The sequence below is a fragment of the Odocoileus virginianus genome, chromosome 9, assembly GCF_023699985.2.
Source record: "Odocoileus virginianus isolate 20LAN1187 ecotype Illinois chromosome 9, Ovbor_1.2, whole genome shotgun sequence".
Taxonomy (NCBI): Eukaryota; Metazoa; Chordata; class Mammalia; order Artiodactyla; family Cervidae; genus Odocoileus; species Odocoileus virginianus.
The window spans coordinates 59,297,519-59,323,584 of record NC_069682.1 but is presented as its reverse complement, the minus strand read 5'-3'; the positions used below and the strand labels follow the sequence as shown (position 1 = coordinate 59,323,584).

Sequence of the window (26,066 nt, the reverse complement as noted above, 5' to 3'; positions counted from 1 at the left end):
AGAATTCAAAATCAGACAGTCTAACTCCAGGGAACACTGTTAATCCCTACAATATGATTCCTTTAGACTACCATCCTTTCTTCTGTGACCAACTGAATTAACTGCCTGAAATGAAGACTCAAAGAGACGAAATTTTAGAGCCTATTTTTTCTTTGCACAAATGACTAAGAAGCAAACCACAGTTCACCTAAATGCAGATGGCATTTTTGAATTTTTTTCCTTGCCTTAAAAGAAAACTCTCTGTAACTGAAATATTAGGGAATCCAATCAAACTATATATTTGTTATCAGACTATTTCTGGAGTAAGGTAAGCTCAATAATGAGATGACTCCTTAGTTCAAAACTACAAAGTGATGATACAGCTCTTCTCTTTCTTGGGGTAGAAGGATATACCTATGAGAGTAAACAGTGTGCAGACATGAAAAAAATTAAGTTTCTTGAGGGCAGGGACTGCTTTTTTCCATGAGTCCCTGCAGTTAGCATATATTCAGTTATAATAAAGGAACCAAGAAATCCAAACATCTTAAACTGAAATGCAATGAAATCCTTATTATAGCATTTATCATCTTGCTTTTTTACAATAATTACTAGTGAACAGTTTTATCTTTCTCACAACAACATAAAATCCTTGAGATAGAGTATCCCTTGGGAACTAGCATAACAGGGCTCAATACACTCTTGCTTAATATTACAAGCTCAGCATTTCTATACTTAGGTTTCCTGCAGGTCTCTCAACCAATGAGTAAAGCAGTAAGAGAATTCCTTGGTGGGTCTAGTGGTTAGGACTCCGAGCTTCCACCACAGGGGGGAATAAAGATCCTACAATCTACATGGCCCAGCTAAAAATAAAAAATAAAGTAGAATTTAAAATGGCTTCTCATTTATAAAGCAATGGATGCTTTGAAGTCCTATTATAAGGTATTTCTGAGACCAGTCCCACATTGTATCAACAGAGCCCTAAAAAATTGGTGAGCTGGCATAAGCAGCACAAAGAATAATCAAAGAGCTGGAAGAAGAAAGCACCATGTACATACCTTCAGTAGAAAGGTATGCAGTCCAGAGATTCAAGCAAATTGCTGAAGATCACAGAAATTAAGTAACAAGCAATATCAAGGCCAGAACACATATTTCCTGAATGCTGGCCCAGTTTTCTTTCCACAAAGAACTACTCTGTGAGCTCAGGATGAAATGGATACTTTTAAAATTTTAAAGATATTTGGTATGGAGGATGATCTTCCCCAGTACATAACTTTTTGTGAGGTATTACATCATTACTAAAGATATGAAATTTGCCTTGTTCCAATCATTGCAGATAACACCATCTTTCCCCCTGTTGTTCTACATACTTTTTTCATTTTCATGTCTTTCCTTTCATTATCCTCTGAGAATTCTTCCTCTCACCACCTCTGATTTATCTACTTTTCCTCTTATCCACTTCCTTTCTCTAGTATCTCACAAAGCATCCTACCATCTCCTTTTCTCTTCGTAATTATTAAAAAAAAAAAAAACCCACAGATTAATCACACATTTGATTATAGCACTGACCTGGGATACCATAATAAGCAAGCCATAGCCTTGGTCTCTTGGCATTTATAAGGCAATTTGTTAACAAAAATATAAACTAAACACACAGGGTCACACAATTTTACTATGATTTTACAATGGGGACAAGAAGCTTAAGTTCGGATGGGACCCTTAAATGAAGAGATGTGGTAGTAGCAGTTGCAAGGTTAAGGTTAAGCAAATGAAAGGGATCCTCTTTCCTATACAGCTTTCTCACCAACCAATTCATGTGCTCTACTTCATTCACTCCCTATTCTCTTATTGCTTGACTTTTCCTGTGCTCTACTTTTTCTCTTAACCAGCAGACCTCCTTTTCTTCCTCCTGGTCTTTTTTTTTTTCTCTCCTGATCTTTTAAGATGAATCTGTCCTGTCCTGTTTTCCTTTTCAATATTATTGCCAACTCCTCCCACCTTATAGATCTGGATAATGCCTTAAGATGGGAATTCGCTTTTTTCTAAGGATTTAATATGTATTATTTTATTTGATTCTCACAGCAATGCCAGGGAGGCAGGCAGAATTCAACATAACTATTTTACAGATATATAAACTGAGTCTTGCCAAGATTAAATACTTTGCCAACAATCAAGTTTAATTGTTAATCAAATCAGAACCCAGACCTTTTCTTTCCAAGTCCTCTATTCTTTTTCTTTTGAACTATATTGTTTTCTTTTTAATTCCTATACATTTTAACCATATAGATGCACATGTATGGACAAGTATAGAGATAAATGTTTCTAAAATAGCACAAGTCAGAAAAGTGTATGACTGTATAGGGAAGCTAGAAAAACAGAAAAGTCAAAGGACCCAAATTAAAAATACAATGTAGCTCACAGGCTAATCCTTGTAGAGGCAGCTTTGGGTTTCAGACCCAAATGGAAATTATGTCTTCAACCAAGTGATGTAGCCAGCATCAACACTGGTCTCTCCCCATAATTTCCACAGCTGTTAACAGGACCAGAACTCACCCTCAGCACCATTTCTGAGCCCCACTCTCTCTCACAGGCATGCCAACATACCTGAAGTTTTCACCGTTTGAAGTCACTTCTTTGGATTAAGGCGCTGTCTCCAGAAGGCCACAGTTAAATGCATGTTACCTGAGAAAGAAGGAGGGTCCATTAACACATCACTCCTATGGTTAAATACATCAGATCAGCAATGACCTTTGGAATAGGACAGCACAATGTCCTTTAAAAAGTTTCATAGGATAGATAATTTTTGATGGAGCAGGCAGGATAAAAAGGTTAAATTGGGAAGAAAATGACTCACGCATACAATAGGGTAACTCTCCACCTGCATATAGCTACATGGCAAAATGAGGATGTACATATAAATACATACTCTACCTTTTGAGGTCACAGTAAGGACTATCCCTGCAACTTGGAAGCTCCTAGGGATACAAAAAGAAAAAAGTACTCCAAGGATCTGAATATAGTCAATTCTGTAAAGAAGCAAAGAGCTGAGCTGGCAGCAGTACTGTCCTCCAAGGACAGTACACTGCTAGACTGAAAGAGGACAGAAAAAAGGAACAGCATCTGGTTAACTACTTCTAGTTGTGAGGCTAGTTTCCAGTCCAACACTTTTAGCAGAGGGCTGACCTCTCAGTGAGAGAATGTTGCAATTCAGTTCTTCAACCCCACTTGCTAATTTCTATTGACTCAAAGCCAGTATCATTTACAGCCACAAAAATCAACATGCCTTTACTGAGTGCATATTATAAGCCCAAAATTTAGCTAGGTGCTATAAATAACGGGGGGGGGGGGGGGGGTGGTCTTTAATACACTTTTGCCTTAACTTAACGCATACTATAGGGTAACTCCCCACCTGCATATAACTACATGGCAAAATGAGGATGGCCATATAAATACATACTCTACCTTTTGAGGTCACAGTAAGGGCTATCCCCGCAACATGGAAGAAACCAATCCCCTAAACCCAAAACAGAGAAGGGTGAGGAACAAGAAAAGGCGGAGGAGGGTGGCTATTTTTCTGTGACTATATACACAAATTTCCTAAGCCAGAATGAATACAACTCACTTCTAGGCCAAAGTTCCTTGTTAAACTCTTAACTAAACAGTCAAGAGGCACAGGCTAGAAATACTTTTTTTCTTTTGGTCTAATTCCAAAAGCTCTTTAGTAGTACACATTCATCTTGGTACACTGGAGAACAGACTAAGAGTTAGAAAACTTGGTTCTACTTTTAGTTCTGATTGTTTAAAAAAAAAAACAGAAAAGGTTGGACTAGTCCAAGAATAGCATATACCTGGCACATATGAGATACTAACCACTAGATAACCAGTGTCCACAGGAGTCATCACTAATCAATCATAACTCACTTTCCCAGAGAACCCTTATGACTAAAATCCTTCTCAACACAGGGCTTCTGGCAGCTACTTCAAGTGAAGTTGGCCGATAAAACGAAATATATCTGCTACTGTGGACTAGATAATCTCTACAATCTCTTCCAACTCTTTCTTTTAATATGTATTATTTATTTATTTGGCTGTGCTGGGTCTCAGATGCAGTATGTAGGATCTTTAGTTGCAGTATGTGGGATCCAGTTTTCAGACCTGGGATCGAACACAGGACCCTTGCATTAAGAGCATAGTCTTGGCCAGTGGACCACCAGGGGAGTCCCCCAACTCTAAAACCAAGTTTCTCAGAGTGGGAGAAACAACACTTCCCAACAAGCTCATAAATCAACAGCATTGATAGCCATAAATTTCAGTCTAATCTCTAAATTCTACAAATTGCACCTGATCAAGGATGCTAACAACAAATCCTGATACCATTAACATATATAGCCTAGCAATATTATTCTGATTTGCTAATTGGTTCTTTTGACAGAAAACGAACCTTTTACCCAGACTGGCACTAAAGAAATTCTCATACAAAAATAGGACAATATTGCACTAGTAAAGAACTAAATTTAATCCCTTGATCATGCCCACAGCCTCTCAATGAGGACAAGCCTTTCCCTTCTCACCTAAACCACTGCAACTCTTCCATCCTTTCACTCTTGTCACAAAGCAATTTTCCTAAAGCAAACATATACTCAATATCATTTTCCTGTTTAAAAATCTGCATCTATTGCTAACAACATAAAACAAAGTTTTTTTTTTTTTGCCTCACATCCATAATGCTCTCCTTCCCCCATCCCACTCCCTGCTCTCTTTTATCTTCCACAATCCTGTGTTTACTAACAGTATTGAGGTGTTTCCTGTCTGCCCTGTCCTTCCCTTTCTCCATCACAATAAAACTTCAGGTAAGAACCAACAGTGAACTTCAGTGAAGACCCAACTTCAGCTTGAAGCAGATTCTTCCTCCTCAAATCAATCAGACACAACTGATTACTTCCTCTTCCATCTCAAAGCTTTTGGCTTATTCAAAGTATTGTCTCAATGGTTTCCAAAACCATCAGAACTGCCTGAGGCAAGTTTTAATCCTCAAGGCTAACCCAAACATATTAAATCAATCTCAGGAAATAAGGCTCTGAAATTTCTACTTTTAAAAAAGCTGCCCTGATTATTCTAATGACCAAATTGGGGGGCTACTGGTTTGTCTCTTCCAGTTGGTGTAAAGATGTTTCTTTAAGTAATGGAAAAATGATTTACTCTAGAATACACTGAGGAAGTATGCTGCACTTCTTTATTTCATATCATATCCTTGTTGACTTGACTCATATGCTGAAGATGAAGGAATTCCTTTTGGACTCACACCCAAAAAACTTACATCCACTGTTCAAAACAGCAGGTGAATTTCCACCTTCATTTCTAAATCTTAAAAATGAAGTAACTGTAGCCTGAGTAAACCTATGAACACACGTTGAAGACTCTCACTAGACCTGCTCTGAGAACTTCATTTCGGCCGAGAAACAAGTCCTTAACCCATTTTGAGGGTGGAAATACACTGCCTCTAGTATTTCCCTAAGATCTAATTATATTAGGAATATATGCAAGATTCTAAGTGCAGTGATAGATGGTTGGCTCAAGTGCCTCGTTAATTTTCAGAATAAAATTCCCTGCAATTTCTCTCCCTTCCCCACCCCTCACTCCCCCAAAATATACTAAAGCTGTAGAATAATAGCGGAAAATCTAACAAGATACAAATATAAGCAAGAAAACAAGGTGAGTTGTTACTGGAGAATCGTGGATTTCGGGTAGTTTGCAAATCCACCAGGTTACATCGCTAACTAAGGCCCAGCGTCTACCTGGGGCGCAGAGATCCTGTGTTTCGCTCTACGGCGCAGTCCGAAGCAAAGTCTAAGAACTTGATTTCCCCACTTAGTCCCCACCAAGTCCTGTCCTCATCACGACTACTTTTTTCTTCTCTCCGCTAAAGAAAAGGGCACTTTCAGAAGGAAGGGCAGTGACAGCTCCACGTCTGCAAAACTCGGCGCCGGGAGGCGCCGGCGGGGACGCTGCGGCGGCGGCGGGCGCGGAGGAGGACGCCGGGGCCGGGACCACCACGCTGGGGGACAATAAACCGAGAGACGGGAGCGGAAGAGAGAAGAGAGGCAGCGGCTGTACTTGGCCCCTCTCGCTAGTGGGGGCTCCAAAAAGTCTCGGGAAGGGCAGCGGGTGGCAGGTGGGCCCGGCCGCCGCCCCTCGCAGGGCCACGTCGCCCGCCCCGGCCGCTGCCGCGGGGCCCCTCGCGTAGGCCGGGCGGCGGGGAGCGTAGCCCCCCGGGCGGGGCTGACGGACTCTGGGCTAGACCCCGGGGGCCCCCGCTGGGGCCCAGTTTTCTCAGAACTTGGCGCCCGCGAGGCGAGGGGCTCCGAACGTCTGAGCCCAACAGTGGGCGCTCGGGGCTTCCAGACGGCCCACCCCCGCCACCCCTCCGCCCGGCCCCTAACACTAGCCCGAGCTCCCCGCGCCCCCCACGGGCACCGGCTCTGAGGGAAGAGGAAGCAGCCGCGGCTCTGGGGTCCCGGCTGACGCGCCGCACTCCTCTACCTCTCGCTCGCCTCCGACATGTTCATCCAGGACTCTCCCTCTCCCCAAAATTGCCTCCAGTCCGCCCGCGGGTTTTTACCGGGACTCGGGGCGGCGGCTACTCTTCAGTCCCTCGACTAAGATGGCAGCCGGTCCCGAGCCCTGACCACAGCTACTAGAACGAGTTGGCGGCCAACGCGCAGGCGCCTCCAGCTCCGGCGCTATCAGAACTACAAGCCCAGAAGCCCTTGCTCACTAACCAGTTGCCGGCAGGAAGAGCTAGCAGAGGCTGGTGAGCGCAGCTAAATTCGAGCTTGCATTTAGCTAGGTGGGAGGGACTCTTGGAATACTCCCAGTACCTCTAGGCTTTTTAAAAAACCCTCCTCGTCTCACACCAGAACCTCTCAAGAGTATAATAGCTACGGATCCAAAACTCTAGTGTGGATCAGAATCACCTGAAGGGCTTGTTAAAACATAGACTACTGGGTCCCACCCCCAGAGTTTCTAATTCAGCAGACCTGGGATAAGATCTAATTATTTTAATAATTTACATTTCTAACAAGCTCTCTGATGTGCTACTAATAGGAGATCACACTTTGAGAACCACTGAACTGTAGCTTAGTCCTTAAGAAGCTACACTCAGTAGTTACACTGATTGGATTTAATTCCACCAAAATCACTGCAGATGGTGACTGCAGCCATGAAATTAAAAGACGCTTACTCCTTGGAAGAAAAGTTATGACCAACCTAGACAGCATAATAAAAAGAAGAGACATTACTTTGCCAACAAAGGTCCATCTGGTCAAGGCTATGGTTTTTCCAGTGGTCATGTATGGATGTGAGAGTTGGACTGTGAAGAAAGCTGAGCGCCGAAAAATTGATGCTTTTGAACTATGGTGTTGGAGAAGACTCTTGAGAGTCCCTTGGACTGCAAGGAGATCCAACCAGTCCATCCTAAAGGAGATCAGTCCTGGGTGTTCATTGAAGGGAGTGATGTTGAAGCTGAAACTCCAATACTTTGGCCACCTGATTTGAAGAGTTGACTCATTGGAAAAGACCCTGATGCTGGGAGGGATTGGGGGCAGGAGGAGAAGGGGATGACAGAGGATGAGGTGGCTGGATGGCATCACCGACTCGATGGACATGAGTTTGAGTAAACTCTGGGAGTTGGTGATGGACAGGGAGGCCTAGTGTGCTGCAATTCATGGGGTCGCAAAGAGTCGGACATGACTGAGCGACTGAACTCAACCACCTTTTAACAGTGTGCGCTTAGGGATGATGAAAATAGCTTACACGTAAGTGGTGCCAACATGGCAGGTGTTCTTAGCGCTGATCAATAAGCTCCTTTAATCCTCACAACGAATCTATGAGGGAACTACCTTCATTTTCCTCACTTTACAGATGCACAAACCAAGTCACAAGCTGGATAAGAACCCAGGCAGTCTGGTTTCAGAGTCCAACCTCTTCCTTCATAGATTGATTGTGAGAATTAATAGGCTGTGCAAGTAAACTCAGAGGCACAACTAAGTGCTTAGTAATCAGTGACCTTTGCTATTATTGTTTAGCATGTTTCCTCCTAATAAGAGTATTTTACCATTTAGAAAGTCACACTTTTCAAAGTACTTTCAAGTCCTCCATGTCAGTGTTTCCTGCAATGTACCTTAGGAAAGCATGTTAAAGATACAGATTCCTGTAACCCTACCCCATTCACATTATCTAGTGCTGTGGTTCTCAAACTTCAGTGCCCATCAGAATCACCTGGAGGACTTAAACCATAGACCGCTGGGCTCCACCTTCAGAATTTCCAATTCAGTAGCTCTGAGGTCTGACCACAGTACTTGCATTTTTGACCACAAACCACACTTGGACAATCACTGTGGTAGGGCAGTGTTTGTCACCTTTTTCGGAATTATCATCTTGGTAAGGAACAATTTTACGCTTTTTTTTATTTTGAGCCGTGCTACTCTGCATTTGGAATCAGTTCCCCCAATAGGGATCAAACCCATGCCCCCTACAGTGGACATGGAGTCTTAACTACTGGATCACCAGCGAAGTCCTACTAGACATTTTTTCCCTAAATTCCCTCATGAAATTTTAATGTCACAAATATACCTTTTTGTCAATTTAAGTACCATGTATCTGAGCTTTTACCAAAAAAATTTTGAGTGGAGAGGAATTCCCTGGCAATCCAGTGGTTAGGACTCTGTATACTCACAGCCAAGGGTACAGGTTCAATTCATGTCCTGGGAACTAAGATCCTTGCAAGCTGAAAAGGGCATGCAAACAAAACAAATTTTTTAAACACACATGTATTTTAATGTCCTCTGCACCCCCACAATTTTTGTCCTATTGAGAACACATGCTCTGCAGAATGTGGGTTTTTAACTAGTGCCCCAGGTGATTCTTAACACTAGACAGAACGCAGTGTACCTTTAAAGTATGAGGTATTTTTATGCCCAGGCTTCCCAGGTGGCTCAGTGGTAAAGAATCCACCAATGCAGGAGGTGTAGATTTGATCCCTGGGTCAGGAAGATCCCCTGGAAAATGAAATGGCAACCCACTCCAATATTTTTGCCTGGGAAATCCAGTGGACAGAGGAGCCTGGCAGGTTACAATCCATGGGGTTGGACACAACTTAGCAACTAAAACAAACATTTTTATGTCCATTATACAAAGAGGGAAATGAGTCTCAAGCAAATTAGATAAGTGGTCCAAGATCACTCAGCCAGGAACCAGGGATTCAACAGAAGTCCTCCGGCACCAGATTCTGTCTTCTTATATGATTTTTCAACTATATAATGTTATGCAAAACTAATGTACAGTGTTTGAAGTCAGGATAGTGATTACCCTTGTCCTTAGTCACTCAGATGTGTCTGACTCTTTGTGACCCCACGGACTGTAGCCGGCCAGGCTCCACTGTCCACGGGACTCTCCAGACAAGAATACTGGAATGGGTTGCCATGCCCTCCTCCAGGGGATCTTCCCAACTCAGGGATCAAACCCAGGTCTCCCACGTTGAAGACGGATTCTTTACTGTCTAAGCCACCAGGGAAGCCTAGTGGTTACCTTTAAGAGGAAGTAAAAACAGGAAGGAGACCCAAAAGGGGGTTTTGGGGACTGGCAAAAATGTTCTGTGTCTTGATCTGAGTGCTGGTACACTGGCAGGTTCACTTTGTGAACATTCATCGAGCTGCATATTTATGATTTATGTATTTTTCTGTGTATTATGTATCAAGAAAAGTTTATGTAAAGCAAATATGTTTTAAATGTATATTCATTTTATTCCAAAAATGCATCACTTTCTACTACATACCAGCTTCTCAAACTTTAGAGTGCATCAGAATCAGCTGGAGGGCATATTGAAACCCAGATTGCCAAGTAACACCCCCAGAATCTCTTAAGAAGTTCTGGAATCAGGCCCAAGAATTTGCATTTCAAAGTCAGACACAGCTTAGTGACTGAACAACAACAATAAACAAGTGCCTAGGTGATGCTGATGCCTAGGGATCACATTTTGAGAACCACTATGCTGCGTGGACTATGCTATCCTAACGTTCTTGCTCATGCCAACAGGATGGATTAGCTCTGGACCTAGTGGAATTAATGTCAGGCTTCTTCAGAGACACATGGACCAAGGATTTAATACTATCAATATCTTACTCCAAGGGTTTTAGGGAAATCCCCTGAACCTCAGTGGCCAAATCTCTAAATGGGAATAATAGATACTACCTCCTGAGATGCTGTGAAAATTCTAGGAAATTCAGGGCAGGTGTTTAGTTGATAGGTTCTCCAAGGAGGGCCCAAGTTAGGGAGGGCAGAGAATCCCAGCCTGGACATTTGCTCATCTCCCATGCTGTGTGGCTCTGGCTCCCAAGTTCCCTGATTCAAAAGCCAGTCTAGTCTTGGCCTGGTCAGAATGCAGGACTGGTGGCTAATAAAGCCTTGAGCTGCCTACACCCTCCTTCTGCCTTGGACAGCCAGGTCAGCCTGGGACAGGACCCAGCCCTGCTGGAGCAGGGGCAGGAAGCCTGGGAGAAGCCTCCATCAGCAAGGGAGGGGGTTTCCCAGGTCTCTGGAAGGAGAAGGAAGCAGGGATGCAGAGCTGGAAGGAGTGGGAAGAGAAAACCCAGCAACCCACATGCCACCTGTCTCTTATTGACTTTCCCTGTAGAACACTTAGTCACGCTGCTAGTCACGCTGCTGTCCCCCATTTCTCTGAAGCCATTCTACATTCAGCTGTCAGAGGTAGGAGAAGACTTGAAAAGTGGCAGAACTGTGTGTTGATGGAGAGAAGACACTGGATGGAGCTTATGGGAGCCTCAGACATGGACCCAAAGAAACCACCGAAAACCTAGGTCATGGCTCATCATTTTCCCTGTTTAAGACTGTTTTGTCATCTGCAAAATGAGGAACACAAGTTCCATTCCTGGTCGCCTCAGTAATCCCCTCCAGGTAGGGTTGCCAGATTTAGAAAATAAAAATATAGGATGCTCAGTTAAATTTGAATTGCAAGTAAAAAATGAATGATTTTTAATACAAATTTGTGACAAATACTGCATGTAACATTCTTATACTAATTTTTTACATTGTTTATCTAAAATTCAAATTGAACTGGGCACCATGTATTTTATTTGGCAAACTTACTTTCAGGGCTTTATATACTTTATCCATTGGGGTATTGAAATTAAATGCCTCCAAGGGCCAGTAAGGTAAAATAAAAAATAACAGCTAACATCTACACTTACATTTTTAATTATCAAATAGGATCCTAAGTGTTTTATATGCACTATCTCACTGAATTATCCCAGCAAGCCAGGTGGAGCGCTCAGTTTCCTCACCCATGACATGCGAATAGTAGTAATATGCTCCATCTTCTGGGATGTTATGAGAATTAAATGAGCTAATGCCTGTAAAATACTTAGAATGGTGCCAGGCAAGCACACAGTAAGCACTAACTATAATGCTAGTCCCATTATGCTCATAGAGAAACAGAGTAACCAGCCTCTGGTTTTACCAGCAAGTGGCAGAGGCAAGGTTGGAACTCAGATCTATGACAATGGCAAAAATTCAAATTATTTAAAACTCCTGTGTTTTAAATGAACAGGAAATAAAACAGGAAAATGGATAACTGTGGTCAATTTACACAATGGAATACTACAAAGCAGTACACATACATTACAAAGTATACGGCTGATGTTCAACTCATTCATAACTACCATTATTATAAAGCCAAGAGATGTAAACAATTCAGAAACACATTTCTGGAGACTTCCCTGGTGGTCCAGTGGCTAAGACATTGATGCAGGGGGCCTGGGTTCCATCCCTGGTAGGGAAACTAGATCTCATATGCCACAACTAGGAATTCTCAAGCTGCAATGAAGAATGAAGATACCGTGTACCACAGCTAAGACCCGGTGCAGCCAAATAAATTATTAATTTTCAAAATACTTAAAAATTGTATTTATGTATGTTTGGCTGTGGTGGATCTTCATTGCTTCTTGGGCTTTTCTCTAGTTACAGCAAGCAAGGTTGTGGTGCACCAGCTTCTCATTGTAGTGGCTTCCCTAATTGCGGAGCTCAGGCTCTAGAGCACAGTCTCAATAGCTGTGCTACATGGATTTTAGTTGCACTGAGGCATGTGGGATCTTCCCGGATTGGAGATTGAAGCTGTGTTTCTTGCATTGGAAGGCAGATTCTTTACCACTGAGCCACCAGGGAAGCCCTAAAAATTTTTTTAAAAAGAAAAAATGCATTTCTTTAACCAATATTCAGAATGCAAAATGGGTAAAATTATGCATTTTCATTCATATGAAAAACATATTTTAATACATTCACTGCCAATTACAAAAAGCACAGTATTGTAGTGTTTATAAACTTCTGCCACAGTTTGATGCTATTTATTCTAAACAGGCACTAGGTCCCAAAAGATATTTTCATAAGTTGGTCATTTGGAGCACAAATGTATTTCCCCATTACTTAAAGAATGTTACAATGGTTAATTATGACCTTGGTATGCCCATCAAACCTTTTAATATTATGCAGCTGAATTGTTGTACAAATAAAGTCATAGACATCAAAAAAACTACTGACACAAAATAGATAAGTATCAGACATTATGCTAAAAGAAAGTACAAACTGTATGATTCTATTTGTATGATATTCTAGAACAGGTAAAACCTAATCAATGGTGAAAAAAACCACAATATCAGTTGCTTCTAGAGAGAGGAAATTTTCTCAGGTGTTGAAAATGTGCTTTCAATCTCTTGTTAGAGGTGTAGATTACATGTCTGTATGCATTTGTCAAAATGTAGTAAATAATACACTTGAGATCTATGTTTATCATTGCATGTAAAATGAACCTAAAAAAAAAAACCCTCAAAACAAATATTGAACTCTAGTTAATGACAGCCATACTGAAATGTTTAAAGGTAGCATGAACTCTGCAGCTTCCTTGTAAGCATCAGAAAATAAGATGGATGAGTGGAGTGATGAAGGAATTAATATATGACAAAGCATATATAGCAAACAGTTAACCATACACATCTTTAAACTGTTCTGTCTGTTTGAAAATATTCATAATAAAATGTTGGTGGGGGTAGGGGAACTCCTATCAAGCAAAATGCAGTCTGTCCTCAGGGGTGGATTTGTAATCTCTGATCCTGCCTGTTTTTCTCCTTTGAGCTGCCAAACAGCATGATTTCATTTCTAAAATCTTCCTCTCACAGCTTCTGCCCTAATATTTCTCCTAACTGGGTTCTAGTCCGCTCCCTACTATTTACTTGCTGTATGACCTGGCCTCTCAGGGTCTCTTCTGACAGATGGAGATTAAGGTCACGTAACTTTCACCAGATCATCAAAAAAGCAAGAGAGTTCCAGAAAAACATCTACTTCTGCTTTATTGACTATGCCAAAGCCTTTGACTGTGTGGATAACAATAAACTGTGGAAAATTCTGAAAGAGATGGGAATACCAGATCACCTGACCCACCTCTTGACAAACCTATATGCAGGTCAGGAAGCAACAGTTAGAACTGGACATGGAACAACAGACTGGTTCCAAATAGGAAAAGGAGTTCGTCAAGGCCGTATATTGTCACCCTGCTTATTTAACTTATATGCAGAGTACATCATGAGAAACGCTGGGCTGGAAGAAGTACAAGCTGGAATCAAGATTGCTGGGAGAAATATCAATAACCTCAGATATGCAGATGACACCACCCTTATGGCAGAAAGTGAAGAGGAACTAAAAAGCCTCTTAATGAAAGTGAAAGAGGAGAGTGAAAATGTTGGCTTAAAGCTCAACATTCAGAAAACGTCATGGGAAATAGATGGGGAAACAGTGGAAGCAGGTCAGACTTCTTTTTTGGGCTCCAAAATCACTGCAGATGGTGATTGCAGCCATGAGATTAAAAGATGCTTACTCCTTGGAAGAAAAGTTATGACCAACCTAGATAGCATATTTAAAAGCAGAGACATTACTTTGCCAACAAAGGTCCGTCTAGTCAAGGCTATAGTTTTTCCAGTGGTCGTGTATGGATGTGAGAGTTGGACTGTGAAGAAAGCTGAGCGCCGAAAAATTGATGCTTTTGAACTATGGTGTTGGAGAAGACTCTTGAGAGTCCCTTGGACTGCAAGGAGATCCAACCAGTCCATCCTAAAGGAGATCAGTCCTGGGTGTTCATTGGAAGGACTGATGCTGAGGCTGAAACTCCAATACTTTGGCCACCTGATTTGAAGAGTTGACTCACTGGAAAAGACCCTGATGCTGGGAGGGATTGGGGGCAGGAGGAGAAGGGGATGACAGAGGATGAGATGGCTGGATGGCACCACCGACTCGATGGACATGAGTTTGAGTAAACTCTAGGAGTTGGTGATGGACAGGGAGGCCTGGCATGCTGTGATTCATGGGGTCGCAAAGAGTTGGACATGACTGATCGACTGAACTGAACTGAACAGACTGAATATTTTAAAAATTAAAGATAAAAATAAATAAATGCATCAGACTCAACCATTCAACCTTATAAGAAAGATTTCCTTCCTCTCTAAACCATAATCCCTTCAAGGGCAAGGTACCCATTTTATCCATTCCTGTATTTTCTCTGGCACATAGTAACACCTTAAGGGTGCTCAGAAAACACTTCAATGAAAATTTCTTTGTAAATTTTGAGAGGAGACAGAGACACATGTATTGAGTGCCCACTGGGTGCCCTGAATGAGATGTGCCTATATTGCTCCCCAATGAGGTAGGAAGTATTGTGATGACCACTTTTCTAGAGGAGGAAACAGTTTCAGAAGGGTTAGGAGACTTGCCAAAATTCACAGAGAATACAAGAAATAGACCTGGGATTTAAACCCAGGACTGTCTCTTTCAACTACTTCACAACTGCCTATTCTTGAATCAGTGTAAAAAAAAAGAGACTTTATGGTTCTCTGTAACCTTCAGATTTTCTGTAGTGAATATAGAAGTAAAAAAGAATGTTATAAAAATAAATAGCCATAAGGAACTCTCAACACCTCCTCCTGCAGTTTTGGGAGGACTTAGATTCAGATGAGCGTTTGCAGGACTGAAGAACTCCCTTAGATAATAAACAGCATGGCAGAGTTTCTCCTACTCCTCCTCATTATCCCCAATTCCCTCTTTTCTTGCTCTCAACCGTAGAGTTGTCCTTCTCCTAGGAAAGCCCCACTGGCCCATAGCTATAGATTGTAGATTGTAGATTGGAATCATTGTTTGCCCACAGCTCTCACTGGAAATGTCTATCCTAAACTGGAATATACCTGTCTTTAAAAAAGTTATAGTCACATCTACAAATTCCTCAAGCAAAGATGAAATCAAGAGACAAGCATCCAGGTCACATTATGTGAGATGGGAAGGTATCATCAAACAAGAAACACTCTGGGGAATCTTAGAACTCAGCCTTGACTCAGGTAAACTTCAGAGACAGTAGAGACTGCAGAGACATAGGAACATGTGACTTTGTTTTCGGTCCTTGAGGACCTTCTGAACTTGGAGGGAGGAGGGGCAGGCCCTGAAAGGTCAAATGCTTCAGTCACATGTGTTCAGGATGCTTCCTCAACCGTGAAATAGGACTAACAGTAGTACCTTGCCTCTTAAGGTGGTGGGGAGGATAAAATAAGAGAACATTAATACAGAACAGGATCATAGTAAGTGTTTCATTAAAGTTAGTGCTTGATTTTTCACATGAGACACCTGTATGCCTGAGAGGTTTGAGAACTCGCCTGAGATCAACTAGTAACTGGAAGAAGCAGAATTCAATTGTGGTCAGCCTGACTCTAGAGCCCTCACTCTTAACCTTTAAGCCAGTACCTTCCAAGGAGTTGTGCACTGATGGATATGCACAAACTGATTTTAGGTGGTGCCAAAAGTGTTCATCAAAAAAAAAAAAAAAAATCCCTTTTCATTATGAAAAATTTCAAAGATACAAAAAGAAAATAGTGTAATGAATTGGCAGCTTCACCCAACTTCAAATAGCAGCTCATTAACAATAGCTTTCATCTGCTACCTCTGCTGATAGCTTATTTGGAAGAAAATCCCAAACATCACATTCTTTCATATGGAACTATTTTGGTAGGTTTGGTATGGTAATTTTTTAAAAAATTATTTTATTGAAGTATAGTTGATTTACAATGTTGTGTTAGTTTCTGTTGTACAGCACAGTGATTGTTATACGTGTATATACATTCCTTTTCATATTCTTTTAATTTATATATTTTTGGCTGTGCTGGATCTTTGATGCTGCATGTGGGCTTTCTCTAGTTGTGGTGCTTGGGGTTCTCAGTGCAATGGCTCCTCTTGTTGCAGAGCACAGGCTCTGGGTGTGTGGGCTTCAGTATTAATAGTTGTAGCACTCAGGCGCAATAGTTTTGGCTAACAAGCTTAGCTGCTCCACAGCATGTGGGATCTTCCCAGACCAGGGATCAAACCTGTGTCCCCTGCATTGGCAGGCAGATTCTTAACCACTGGACCACCAGGGATTTTCCATTATGGCTTATCACAGGATATTGAATGCAGTTCCCTGTGCTATGCAGAGGGACCTTGTTGTTTATCCATTCTCTATATAATAGTTTGCATCTGCTCATCTCCAACTCCCAATTCATCCCTCTCCCAAAGCCCTCCCTACAAAAATTTCCTAATACTTGCTAATAAGAAGACAAACAACCCCATTTTAAAAGGGGCAATAGATATGAACAAATTTCACTAAAGAAGGTATAGGAATAAGCACTTGAAAAAAATGCCTAACATCTTTAGCCATTAGTGAAAATGATGATGAGATGCCATTTTACACCCACTAGAGCAGTTATTTTTAAAAAAAGGCAGTAACAAACGGCAAGAATGTGGAGAAACAGGAAGTCTCATACAATGTTGGTAGAAATGTAAGATGGTTCAGCCACTTTGGAAAATAGTCTGCTGGTTTCTTAAAAAGCTAGGCATAAATTTATCATATGGCCCAACAATTCCACTTCTATGTATCTACACAAATGAAAAAATGAATGCCAATGGCTTGCAAGTGAATGTTCACAGCAGCATTATTCATAATAGCCAGAAAGAGGAGGGAAAAACTTAAAGGTCAATCAACTGATGAGTGAATTTTTTAAATGTGCTATATATGTACAATGGAATATTATTCAGTAATAAAAAAAATGAGCTATTGATAAATGCTATGTCATGAATGAACTTGAAACTAAACATTAAAGCAAAGTCAGACACAAAAGATCACATATTGCATATTTAATTCCATGTATTTGAAATGTCTAGAAAAGGCAAATTTATCAAGACAGAAGGTTTTGATAAGGGATTTCCTGGGACAGAAGATAGAAATGAGAATTCATCCATGTAAATGACCATGAGGGGTCTCAGTAGAGTGATGAAATTCCCTAAAAATAGTTTCTGATAAGGACTGAAAAATTCAATAAATTTACTACAAATCATTGAATTGCATTTTTAAGATGGGTAGATTTTATGGTATGCCAATTACACCTTTTATGAAGTTGTTTTAAAAAACACATATGCCAGTTGTTCCAGCAGTTCCATTCCTTAGAGTTATCCTTTCAATAAATAGGCAGTAAGCAAAATAGCAGGTAAACATGTGATTGAGTCATCATAACATTGTTTGTAATAGGAAAAGGTTGGAAATAAGGACAAAGTTCATCAGTAGGGGATAAGATAAATTATGGTACTAGAAAACTATGCCAGTCTTAACAAAAAAAGCATATGTACTGATATGAAACCTTCTCAAATTTATTTTATTTAGGGAATAAGGTCTAAATATTCAGTAGAAAATAACAACAGATTACATATTCATTTGCTTGTATATGCATAGAACATCTTTGGACTATAGAAAGGAAGAGAGTGAGATTGGATGTCTTTTAAAGGAATTGAGTGGCTGGGGGACAAAGGTAGAAGGAAAACATTTTCATATTTTTTTGGATAATGTATCAGATACCTATATTAGCTATTTGAAATTTTAAAAAAATTTTAAAGAAGTTAACTAAAATTGTTACTAAAAAGTAGGTTGATAAAGAAAAATATGAGTAAGTCTCATCATAAAGCATACACAGACAAGGACAAACCACTAAGGTAGGATGTGGACAAGTGTGGCTTGGAGCCAGCCCAGGGCCATCTATCACAGGGGCCAGCCAGGGCCTGTCTACGTCACGGCTCCACATCTCCCTCAATCTCACCTGGGGCCGGAGAGGGACAGAGGCTGAGCCCTGATCCCTGAGCCATCCAGACACTGTGCAGCACAGTAGTCACAAAAGTTGTCCAGCATTTGTGACTGCTTCCTGAGAGGGTCAGAATGGGCTCCCGTCATAAGCACAGATTCCCAGTCAGCAGGCTGCATCACAATCCTGCTGCCACTGGGGATGGTGAGGCCACCTGGGTCTCTTGGACACCCAAGGCCATCCTTTAGTCCCAGAGAGAGAAAGAGGAAGAACGTTTCTCCCATTCCTTTGCAGTTGAGGTGTAGAGCTCAGGATATGGAGTCAATCTCGGTTTTCCTGTTTATTTGCTGTGTGACCTCAGGCATGTAACTTACCTTCTCTGAGCCTCTGTTTCCTCAGTTGTAAACATGGAAATGATACTTTAAGAAAAACATATTGATGAAATAAAGCAATACATAGATAAGGGAACAACTCCAATGTTATCAGTAGGAGAATGAATAAAATAAATCATGCCCTATTTATACAATGGCATACATATAGCAATAAAAAGAACAAATCATTACTACGGGCAAAAGCATAGATGAATTGTACAAACATAATGAGTGAGGGCTTCCCTGGTGGCTCAGAGGTAAAGAATCTGCCTGCCAATGCAGGAGACTGAGGTTCAATTCCTGGGTCGGGAAGATCCCCTAGAGAAGGAATTGGCAATCCACTCCAGTATTCTTGCCTGGAGAATCCCATGGACAGAGGAGCCTGGTGGGCTACAGTCCATGGGTCTCAAAAGAGTCACAGCTTAGTGACTAAACAACAATGAGCGATAGAAGTCAGACAAAAAGAATACACATCATAAAAACTGTACTTTTTAATGTTTAATAACAGGTAAAACAAACATAAGGTGACAGAGGTAAGAATACTGGCTACTCTGGAGCAGCAAGAATCAGCTGGGAGGGGAGCCTCCCTCATGCCCCATGTGGGGCAACTAAGAGCTCACACGCAACTTAAGATGTCATGTGCCAGAACAAAGACAGAAGATCCCACGTCCTGCAGCAAAGACCCAGTGTAGCCAAATAAATAAAGAAAAATATTTGTAAAAATATAGACAGAGGAAATGAAGAACACAGCATTCAAGAGGATGGTTACCCTGGTCAGGAAGAGTTGGGTGGGGAGGAGGGTATAGGGTTAGATGCAGGTTATTGTCTAGGCTCTGCAGTTTGTTATGGGATGGTAGATTCACAAGTGCGTAAATAATTACTTTAAAAAATAAATTAGGGCTTCCCTGGTGGCTCAGTAGTAAAGAATCTGCCTGCCATTGCAGGAGATGAGGGCTTGATCCCTGATCTGGGAAGATCCTATATGCTGTGGGGCACCTAAGCCCCTGCACCACAGCTATTGAGCCTGTGCTTTAGAGCTGGGGAGCCACAACCACCGAGCCCACGTGCTGCAGCTACTGAAGCCTGTGCACCCTAGCGCCCGTGCTGTGCAATAAACGAAGCCACTGCAATGAGAAACCCGTGGACCACAGCTAGAGAAAAGCCCTCAAAGCAACGAAGACCCAGCATAGCCAATAAATAAATAAATAAAAGAAACAAGATTTCAAAAAATTAAAAACTAGTTAAACAACGCAAAGATAATTTTAAAATAATGCCAGAGGCACAAACACCTGATCGGGGTGCTGAAGGGTGTATCAGTAAAGATTCTCAGTCGCAAAACAAAACAAAGATACAGTATATTAACGCATACATACGAATTCAGAAAGATGGTAACGACGACCTTATATGCAAGACAGTGAAAAGAAAACACAGATGTAAAGAACAGACTTTTGGACTCTGTAGGAGAAGGCGAGGGTGGGATGATTCGAGAGAATAGCATTGATGCATATATATTACAGTATGTAAAACACCTCTATTTTACATATCCAAGTTCTATGCATGAAGCAGGGCACTCAAAGCCAGTGCTCTGGGACAACCCAGAGGGATGGAGTGGGGGGGGAGGTGGGAGGGGGGTTCAGGACGGGGTGGGGGGGGACACGTGCACCCCTGGCTGATTCATGTCGATGTATGGCAAAAACCACCACGGTATTGTAAAGTGATTAGCCTCCAATTAAAATTAATTAAAAAAATAAAACAAAACAACTCAAAACTCTCCTCAGTTTGAGCAGAAAAGAAATTTATTAAAGGATGTCGAGTGGCTCAGAGAATCTCCATGAGAGCCTGAGCACCAGGCGCTGGGGACCGTGTACTGTTCGGAACAACTCTAATTCCCCCAAGGAGAGATGCCAGGGTTGGAGTTGCAGGACACAGACACTACAGCTTTCTCCACCAACCCTGAGCTCTGGATACTACCAACAGCTACTACCCAGCACCTCTCTGTGTGAAGTAGCAGCAATATTTTACATGTCAGGTGGTGCTAGCGGTCAAGAATCCACCTGCCAATGCAGGAGGCCCAAGAGATGCAGGTTTGATCCCTGGGTCAGGAAGATCCCCTGGAGAAGGGCATGGCAATCCACTCCAGTATTCTTGTCTGGAGAATCCCATGGGCAGAGGAACCTGGCCGGCTACAGTCTATAGGGTTGCAAAGAGTCGGACATGACTGAGCAACTGATCACAGCACACACACACACATATGCTTAAATATATATACGCTTGTTCATTTGTTTGTTTAGGGGTGTGTGGACCTTTGTATGAAATCATGCGTGTTAAGGGCTAGTCCAGGTGCTAGGAACACTGTAAGTGCCTACTCAATTAGGGTTAGCAATGGTAAGGTTACATTGCAACTGGCAGGACTAGTTCTGGTATGCAGATAAGACACCCCTAGAGATTCTGAGGACTTCTTAGAGGAGACTTGACAGGGAATACTAACTTGCCTTGGCAGATGGAGGCCAGGAAACATGGAATTATTTTGGAAAAGTTATTTTAATAAGACTGTGTTATATTGGTACAAAGTCTGTCATGTCCATTATCTTAATTTAATTTTCATGATTTGCAAAGGGCAAGGACTGTAAGACACAGAAATACTCAGTATTGGCTCCAGCTCTGCAACATCCCAGCTGTGTGGTCTGGACAAGTGATGTAATCCCTCTGAGTGTCAGTGCTCTCATCTGTAAAATGGGGGCAATAATGAGATGTCATGAGGACCACATGAGAGAGGATATATGCCAAACTTGGCATAGAGTGGATACTTGATCAGGTAATAGGGACAGGTGCTGTTATTTTTCATCATCACTAGCATTTCTCCTACAGTTCATGTCAGAAGAAGGCGTAGCTATGGGACAGACTATTATACCATAAACAATAGGATCTAGGGCCACAGACTCAGCTACCAGGGGAGAAAAAGTTCTGGAGACAGCTGGCTAAAGGTGAGGAGAAGTCCACGACAGTGGGCAGAATGCAGGATTCAGAGATGATGGGGGCAGTTGGCTAGGGTAATCCATTTGGTTGTTGGCATGAGGTGGCCTGTTAGAGGCCAGGCCTATAAGAAAAGAGACAAAAGCAACTCAGGGACCCAGCCCAGAAGCTGAACTCCCTGATTCAACAACTGAATAATGTTTGTTTGCTTGTTTGTTTTGGCTGGGCTAGGTCTTCACTGCTGCACGCAGGGCTTTTCTCTAGTGGTGGCAAGCAGGGTCTAATCTCTAGCTGTGATGGTGGGCTTCTCATTGTGGTAGCTCCTCTTGTTTCAGAGCTTGGGCTCCAACGCACGTGGGTTTCAGTAGTCGTGGCATAGGAGGTTAGCTGCCCCCAGGCATGTGGGATCTTCCCCAACCAGAGATCAAACCATGTCCCCTACTTTGGCAGGTGGATTCTTAAGCATTGAACCACCAGGGAAGTCCTAGAATAATGGTTTGATCCAGGCTCTGAGGTTGGGTAAATCTGGTTTCATATCCCAGCCTTAATGCCAAGACCACTGTATGACCCTAAGAATGTTCCTCATCATCTCTGACTTCTGTTTACTTCCCTGTGGAAAGACTGTCTTCTCACTTCTCCTGTTGTCCTTCTAGAATCATTAGTTCAACAACAGAGTCTTCCTCGATTGCCTCACTTTCAGAGACCTTGGTCTCCCAGGGTCATACCTCTACACTGAAGCTAAGCCTCAGTTTTCCTTTACCACCTCCTCCCTTCCATCCTTGACCTCTCTGAGACCACAAATCCATTGGCCCTGGCACATGGGATGTCTACCCATCCCTCCTGCATCCATGTGCCTCCTGGACCCCCTGGATTCCCTGCTCAAACATCGTGATAACCTCCTTGCCCCACACCACCCAGGGTAGTTCCCAACTTATCCCCATCATCTATTGCAGTCTCTGGCAGCCATGTTGAACACAACTGGAGAAAAACAGTCATCTTAGCTTTGTTTTGTTTTATTATTATTATTTTGGCCTTGAGGCTTCTGGGCTCTTAGTTCCCTGACCAGGGATTGAACCTGGGCTCACAGCAGTGTAAGCGCCAATTCTTAACCACTGGACCACCAGGAAATTTCCAAGGTTTGTTTTACTCGAGATTCAAGTTTATAAAACCCCAATGAGGTTTCAACCTTACTGACTCAGTGTCAGACAACTCTTTCGTACATTCTTTCCTTTAAACTTCTCTCACAGACTTCTCTCATCTTTCAGTTGGCAATGTTGTCTCAACCTTTTTATTTTTTTTAATATTTATTCTTGTTTATTTATTTGGCTGTGCTGGGTCTCAGTTGTGGCATGTGGGATCTAGTTCCCAGACCAAAGATTGAACCTGGGCCCCTTGAATTGGGAGCATGGAGTCTTACCCACTCAACCATCAGGAAAGTCCCTGTCTCAAGATTTTTGAGGAAATGGAAGTCAAGAGAACTCCATACTTTCCCCATACTGAAGGATACCTGTATTGTATAAATATCTCTTACCGTATCTAAAACCTTTCCCTAAATAGGTACTCTGGGTCTCAGGGTCCCATCCCTTTCACCCTCTTAATTCTTTCCTCTCTCCTGTATCACTAGTTTCCCCTTCCCTATTGAATTTTTCTATCAGCAAATGAACATGTTTTGGAACTTACCATATTGAAATAAGCAAGCAGCTCTCCTTTGACCCTACATCTTTCCCATCTGTGTTTCCATCCTCTGTTCCCCTCTGTGCAGCCAGTCTTCTTCAAGGAACTGACTCAGTTTGATGTCTCTACTTTCTCATCCCAAATTCACATTTGGGGAGGGAGGGCTGCATCTCTCAGCTTTTGGGATCTTTCCCAACCAGGAATTGAACCTGGGCCACTGCAGTGAAAGCTCAGAATCCTAACCATTAGGCCACCAGAAAAGTCCCCCAAGTTCACTCTTAACATACTTCAATCTAGCGTCTGTGCCCACCTTTCCACTAAAACTGCTCTTTTCGAGACCATCAACACAACTGAAGCAACCAAGCATGCACTCATGCACACATGGAGGCTTCAACACATAGTTAAGGACGCTGCTGCTGCTAAGTCGCTGCAGTTGTGTCCGACTCTGTGCGACCCCATAGACGGCAGCCCACCAGGCTCTCCCATCCCTGGGATTCTCCAGGCAAGAACACTGGAGTGGGTTGCCATTTCCCTCTCCAATGCATGAAAGTGTAAAGTGAAAGTGAAGTCGTTCAGTCGTGTCCGACTCTTTGAGACCCCATGGACTGCAGCCTACCAGGTTCCTCTGTCCATGGGATTTTCCAGGCAAGAGTACTGGAGGGGGTTGCCATTGCCTTCTCTGAGTTAAGGATGATCAATCATTAACTGTACCTACAACCCCTCCTCCCTGCCTGAGGATACACATGGGGCTGAAAGTTCCAAGCTTCTAATCCTGGTTTGATCTTTCTGGTGACCACCCCTCCTCCTGAAGCTATCCAGGAATTCACCAAAAGTGGGCACATTAGGACAAAAATGCTCTGATCACTTGGTGAATTCCAAGGAATTTAGGAACTCTATGTCAGGAACCATGGTCAAAGACCAAATATTAGATTAAAAAAGATGCTCCTAGTGCTCTAATCAGTTAGGAAATTATAAGTGTTTTAGGACCTCTGTGCCAGGAACTGGGGACTGAAACCAATATACATATTTTCTATTATTTTATGTTGGCATACAGAAAAATATCTGATACATTTCTTGTGTGTTGTCATTAGTATTACCTGTCTGTATCATGTTTGAGCTCTCAAGGGATGTCAATACAGTGTGGACCCTCCACTGATAATGAAAAACTTTCATCTCTGAGTCCCTGTGATATCTCAGAGTTTCCTGCCAACTGTTCTGTTCTGTGCTAAGTCACTTCGGTCATGTCTGACTCTTTGTGACCCTATGGACTGTAGCCCACCAGATTCCTCTGTCCATGGGATTCTCCAGGCAAGAATACTGGAGTGAGTTGCCATGCCCTCCTCCAGGGGATCTTCCGGACCCAGGGGTTGAACCTGTGTCTCTTACATCTCCGGCACTGGTAGGCAGGTTCTTTATCATTAGCTCCTCCTGGGAAGCCCTGCCAACTGTTCTATCGACATCTAAATGGTTCTGTCCTCAAGCACCTGTTCTCTTCTCCTTTTAAGTGATATAATTGATTCCCATACTTTAAAATATGTAAGGAACAATAGTGCATGCTTGCTCAGTCGTGTCCAACTCTTTGTGACCTCATGGACTGTGGCCCACCAGGCTCCTCTGTCCATGGGATTCTCCTGGTGATACTGGAATGGGTTGCCATTTCCTTCTCCAGGGGATCTTCCCCACCCAGGAATCGAACCCAGGTCTCCTGCATTGCAGGCAGATTGTTTACCACTTGAAACCTTGGGGTAGCCCAAGAACAATAGAGTCACCTTTGAATACTGGAAGTCTACATTCTTAAGACCCTGATGCTGGGAAAGATTGAAAGCAAAAGGAGAAGGGGGCCGTAGAGGATGAGATGGTTAGATAGCATCATAGACTCAATGGACATGACTTTGAGCAACTCAGAGATACTGAAGGACAGAGAAGCCTGGTGTGCTGCAGTCCATGCGGCCGCAAAGAGTCAGACACGACTTACCAACTGAACAACAGCATACTTAAGGAAATATATTCTTTTTTATTTTTTACTTATATTTAAAATTTTAAAAATGTATTTGGCTGTGCCAGGTCTTAGTTACAGCATAGGGGATCCTTATTGCAGCATGCAGGATCTAGTTCCCTAACCAAGGATCAAACCTGGACCTCCAGCACTGGGAGTTCAGTTCAGTGAGTGCAGAGTCTTAACCACTGAACCACCAGGAAAGTCCAAAAGGGATATATTTTGAGGACCAAAACATCATCTAGTATTTTTATCCTTACTGTTCTTTGTTCAAATCTATAGGATCTGAAGGGTGCCTTCTTTTTCATTCTTTTTTTTTAATTGAAGTATAGTTGATTTACAATGTTAATTTCTGCTGTACAGAAAAGTGATTCAGTGATTCAATTATATATATATATATATTCTTTTTCATATTCTTTTCCATTATGGTTTTTCACAGGATATTGAATATAAATAGTTCCCTGTGCCATGTAGTGTGACCTTGTTGTTTATTTATATTATTAATATTTATATTCTTACAGTAATTTTGGAACTATTGCTTATATCATGTAGGATAAAGAAAATAAGTAAATATGTTACTATTAAGAATCAAGATCTTTCATGTAAGAAAAAGGTGATCTGAATGTAAAGTCAAAGAAGCTCACAAAAAACACTTATGAGTTGGAAATTAAAATGTATCCTCTTGATTACATATATATTCACTCCTAGATTTACTCAGTGAAAGGGAGGGCCTGGAAGCATTAAATAATAAGTCAGTAATGATGAGCATAACCTGAGCCCAAATCTTATTCTTAAAAATTGACCAGGTCTCTTTGAAGAAATGACTAATTCTTGAGCTTGCACAGGGAAAATATAAGCAGTGCCTGAAACACC

At 42.0% G+C, this 26,066-nt stretch overlaps 1 protein-coding gene across 5 annotated transcripts in view; it reads right to left on the bottom strand.

Moving 5' to 3' along the window:
• Positions 1–6,779, bottom strand: part of ITCH (itchy E3 ubiquitin protein ligase) — a 97,169-nt gene extending 90,390 nt beyond the window's left edge. Inside the window, exons 1-3 of one of the 5 annotated variants that reach the window (XM_020889137.2) lie at positions 5,772–5,933; positions 2,908–2,951; positions 2,581–2,658 (exon numbers count right to left, since the gene is read on the bottom strand). The gene's annotated coding sequence lies outside the window, so the exon portion shown is untranslated. Of the gene's footprint in view, positions 1–2,580; positions 2,659–2,907; positions 2,952–5,771; positions 5,934–6,516; positions 6,724–6,755 lie in introns of those variants that run through there. The other 4 variants (XM_070472552.1, XM_020889143.2, XM_020889141.2 and 1 more) reach the window with 4 other exon arrangements.
• Positions 6,780–26,066: the final 19,287 nt, after the last annotated feature.